The sequence below is a fragment of the Desmodus rotundus genome, chromosome 2 (genome assembly GCF_022682495.2).
Source record: "Desmodus rotundus isolate HL8 chromosome 2, HLdesRot8A.1, whole genome shotgun sequence".
NCBI lineage: Eukaryota > Metazoa > Chordata > Mammalia > Chiroptera > Phyllostomidae > Desmodus > Desmodus rotundus.
In genome coordinates, this window is record NC_071388.1 from 194,331,944 (window position 1) to 194,337,231 (window position 5,288).

A 5,288-nucleotide genomic window follows, 5' to 3' on the forward strand; every position below is an offset into this window, starting at 1 on the left:
TTTAATTTATTTTAGCAATGTTTTGAGGGGTTTAGTGTATGAATTTTTCACCTCCTTGGTTATACTTATTCTTAGGTGATTTATTCTTTTAGATGTTATTATAAATGGAGTTGTTTGCTTCATTCCTTTTCAGATTCCTAAAACTTTGCTGAATTCATTTACTAGCTCTAGCAGTTTTTTGTGAATTCTATGGAATTTTCTTTACACTGAATTATGTCATCTGAAAATAGAGATGCAGGAGTTGAACTTTTTGTTTTCCAATTTGGATGCCTCTTATTTTTATTGCCTAATTGCTCTGGCTAGGACTTCCAGCACAACGGCAAACTTGTGAAAGCGAACATCTTTGTCTTTCTGATCTGAGGAGGAAAGCTTTCAGTCTTTCACCAGTGAATGTGATGTTAGTTGTGAGGGTTTTTTAAATAAATGTGCACTACCATGTTAAGGAAATTCCATTTTAGTTCTAATTTTCTGAGTATTTTTATCATGAAAGGGTGCTGAATTTTGTCAAAGGCCTTTTCCACATCTACTGAGATGATTTTTTTCCTTCATTCAGTTAATACATATATTGATTTTCTTATGTTGAACACACCTGCATTCCTGGGATAAACATTCCTGGGATAAATCTCACTTGGTCATGGTATATAATCTTTTTTTTTTTTTTGAGGGGGGGGAAGGGAGGGAGAAAGAGGAGAGAAAGGTCAATGTACAAGAGATACATCAATCTGTTGCCTCTCACAAACCCCCAGCTGGAGACCTGGCCTGCAACCCAGGCATGTGCCCTGACTGGGAACTGAACCGGCAACCTTTTGGTTCACAGGCCAGCAGTCAACCCACTGAGCCACACCAGCCAGGGCAAATGTTTTTAATGTGCTGTTGAGTTTTGTTTGCTAATATCTTGTTGAGGATTTTTGTACCTATATTCATAAAAAATAATGATCTGTAGTTCATTAGCCTTGTGGTATCTTTGTCTGGCTTTGGTATCGGGATAACACTGGCTGCATAGAAAGTGTTAGGAAGTTTTCCTTCCTCTTCTGTTTCTTGCAAGAGTTTGAGTAGGGTTGGCATTACTTCTTTAAATGTTTGGCAGAATCTACCAATGAAGCCATCTGGCCCTAAGCTTTTCTTTCTTGAGGGGTTCTTGATTACTGATTCAATATCTTTATTTGTTATAGGTCTGTTGATATTTTCTACTCCTGAGTGAGTTTTGATAATTTGTGTGTTTCTAGAATTTGTCATTTCATTTACATTACTTAATTTGTTGGCATACACTTGTCCATAGTATTCTCTTATAATTCTTTTAATTTCTGTAAGGTCCCCATTTTCATTTCTGATTTTAGTTATTTGCATCTTCTTTTTTCATCTCATCAAGCTAAAAGCTTACCAGTTTTGTAAACTCTTCAAAGAAGAAAAACTTATTTCATTGGTTTCCTCTATCATTTTGCATTGTTTTATTTATCTAAACATTTATCATTTCCTTCCTTTTTCCAGCTTTGGGTTTAGTTTGCTCTTCTGCTTCTAGTGCCTTAATGTGTAAAGTTAGAGTGTTGATTTGAGATCTTTCTTTTTTTAACATAGACATTTACGACTAGATTTTCCTCTGAGTGCTGCTTTCACTGCAACCCATAAGTTCTGGTGTATTGTAGCTTCATTTTTACTCATCTCAAAGTACTTTCTAATTTATCTTCTTCAATGTATGGGTTGTTTAAAAGTATGTTGTTCGATATCCATGCATTTGTAAACTTTCCAGTTTTCCTTCTGTTCTTAATTTCTAGCTTCATTCTCTAATGGTTAGAAGAAAATGTTTTGTACAATTTCAATATTTTAAAATTTACTGAGATATTTTAATGACCTGACACATGATCTGTCATGGAGGTTTCATGTACACTTGAGAAGACTGTGTACCCTGCTGCTATTGGGTGTGGTGTTCTACATAGGAATGTTAGTTTTCATTGGTCTATAGAGATCTTCGAGTCTTCTTTTTCCTTATTAATCTTCTGTCTAGATGTTTAATCCATTAATGAAAGTGTGATATTGAAATCCAACTCCAACTATTATTACAGAACTGTGTATTTCTCCCTTTAATTCTATCAATATTTGGTCCGTGTAGTCAGGGGCTCTGTTGCTTGGTTTGCACATGTTTACAATTATTATATCTTATTGACAAATTGGCCCTTTTATCAGTAGATAATGGGAATGAAAAATAAGAATATTGAAACTTAAAGTGGTTGAAAATAATGACAAGGAAATATCTCAGAAAACAAATAGAACAAAAGCAAACAAACAATAGGTACAGAGTTTCAGTTTTTCAAGATGAAGAATTCTTGAGATTAGTTGTACAATAATGTGAATATACTTAATACTACTGAACTTTACACTCAAAAATGGTTAAGATGATACATTGTATGGCATGTATATGTTATCACTATTAAAAATAAAAATAAAACAAAAAAACCACCCAAAGAAACATGTAAATAGAAAAATTAAAGGATCAATCCAGAAATCTAACTTCTAAATATAGATGCTCCTCAACTTAAAATAGGGTTATGTCCCAATCAATCCATCATATTCAAAATGCATGCAGCCCTGGCCAGGTGGCTCAGTGATTGGAGAGTCATCCTGTACACAAAGGACTGTGGGTTTTATTACCAGTCAGGGCACATACTTAGGTCCAGGTTCAATCCTGGTCGGGGCATGTAAGGGAGGTAGCTGATCAACATTTCTCCCTCACATCAATGTTTCTCTCTCTCTCCCTTCCTCTCTCTCTCTAAAATCTATAATAAAAAATATCCTCAGATGAGGATTAAAAATAATAAAAAATAAAAAACTGCATTCAATACTACACTGTAGAGTAGTATCAGTTGTTTACCCTTTGATCACATGGCTGACTGGGAGCTTCAGCTTGCTGCCTCTGTGAAGCATCACAAGAGAGTATCTTATTGCATATCAACAACCCAGGAAAACATCAAAATCCAAAATTTGAAGTGTAATTCCTACTAAATGTGGATTGCTTTCACACCATCATGAAGTAGAAAAATTGTAAGTCGAATCATCATAAGTCAGGGATCATCTGTAATAGGAATTCTGGGAAAAGAACAAAGAAAATAGAGGAGAAAAAATTATCAAGGAAATAATCAAAGAAAATTTCCCCCAAAACCGAAGTACATGAGTTTCCATTTTGAATGAGTGCTCAGCACAAAAAAATTGAGAGTCACAGCAAAGTACATCACAATAAAATTTCCAACCAATAACCCAGAGAGAAAATCCTAATGCATCCAGACACAGGGAAGATATAGCATACAAAGGATCAGGGATATGAATAGAATTCAGACTTTTTAAGTAACAATCCTGAAAGGTAGAAGAAAATGGAATAATACTTTCAAAATTATGAGAAAATTTTTATTTTCACATTTGAATCCAGTAACCAGCCCAACTAACAAATCAAATGTTAGAATAGAATTAAGATATTATAAAATAGGCAAGGATTCTAGCAATGTATTCCCTATCTCTCATCCTTAGGAAGTTACCAGAGGAGGTGCTTTAGCAAAACAAGGAAGTAAACCAAGAAAGAGAAAGACATGGAATGTAGGAAATGGGAAAACCTGGTCCAGAACAGCAGTGAAGGAAGATCCCAGGATAACTGTAGCACAAGTCCAGAGAGCAGCCCATCCAGACTGAAACAAGAGGAACTTCCGGGTCGAAGGCTCTACGGGAAAGTGGAACTTGCATATTTAATTATATGGAAAATGTTACTAGTCTTTTTGACAGAGTCTGAGAGCACTCCTGGTGGTTAGGAGGCAGCCAACTGTACATATATTGAAAATTGACAAGTGAAAGAAAAAAAGTAATAATTAACGCTAAGAAAAATGAAGGGTTGTGTAAGCAAGAAGGCATGGTTGTAGTCTACTTCTTGGCTCATCGGTAAACAATATTTGCCCACATAATTTAAATTCTGATTATTGATTTAACCAAAAACTGTTACATAACTATGTGGGGGTTGGGGACCAAAGTGATAGAGTTGTGCTCTTATCTGTCATGTCAGGAAGTCAACATATAATTCTTACAATTAAGAAATCAAGAATTTAGTTCTCTAAGCATTTATTTAGATATGTGGATCTAATCCGAATAAATATGCATAAGAGTTGAAGATACTGTTTCTAAAGAGTTGGTCAGGGAACTGCTTTCCTCATTACAAGCCTTTAGTATATGTATATATTTTAAAAACATGTATATGCATTGCAGTAAACAAGTCAAGACGTTAGCATATAGTTTGGGAGAATCTGCAATGTCTTGAAGTATATCCATGGCTGTTAAGCAAGAAAATCTGTTTTAAAGGGCTGTATGGGCCTGAGGACGCGTGATAGCTTTGTGGTTGTAGTTGTTGATTTTTCGGATCCAAATCCCCCCTCCCGCCCAAGAGCATTTAGCAGAAAATAAAACAACTACGCCTGTTAAATTCCCCCTGGAGAAAGCACGCAGGCAGAAGGTGCAGATGAAGCACAAAACTGAGTTCAGATTCCGCCCGCAGGTGAGCAAAGAGCATGTGCGGCAGAAGTGCTGGAAGGTGAGTGTTGCCAAGTCGAAGCCAATCCTGTTGGAGCCTGCGGAGGCAGCTTCCCAGGCTCAGAATTGGAGGCATGGCAGGAATCCAAGGAAGCCCGTCCAAGTTGCCTTTTCACCAAGATGACTTCTCATTCCTTTCCTTCATTGTCCTTTAACCAATTTGTAGTTATATAATTGAAGGTTTACTTGTTGTCTGTTTCCTTTACCAGAGTATAAGCTAGCTCCACTAGGGGAGGACCTCGTCTAGTTCATTCAGCAGTGTATCCCCGGCAAAAGCAGGAGCCCACTAAAGTACCCGATGGAGAAATGTGTGAGGGTGCCACCGGACAACCACTAGGGACCTAAGGAACATACAGACGTAAGGAACACACAAAAACAAGCTGAGAGCAAAGAAGCCGGCTGGTAGATGACAAGGACAAGCTACTTGCGAGGTCTCTGAAATGACAAGACCGGAAGGGTGGAGCTGGACCTCCGAGACCAGCGAGCGGGAGGGAGAAGTGGGACAGTGTGGCGGTCCTCGGGAAGCCACAGCGGGTTGCGGGACTTACAGAGGTAGAACTCGAGGGGCTCTGTAGGAAACTGGAGGTGGGAGGGCGGCATCGCGCGTGCGCAAGCAGAGCCTCCGTTTCCTCTCCCCGCGCACGCACCTGCGCGCGCGCACGAGGGGTCGGAGCGGAAATGGCGCCGCAGGGCCGCGCGTCCGGGTGGCGAGCGGAAGTGGGTGTGAG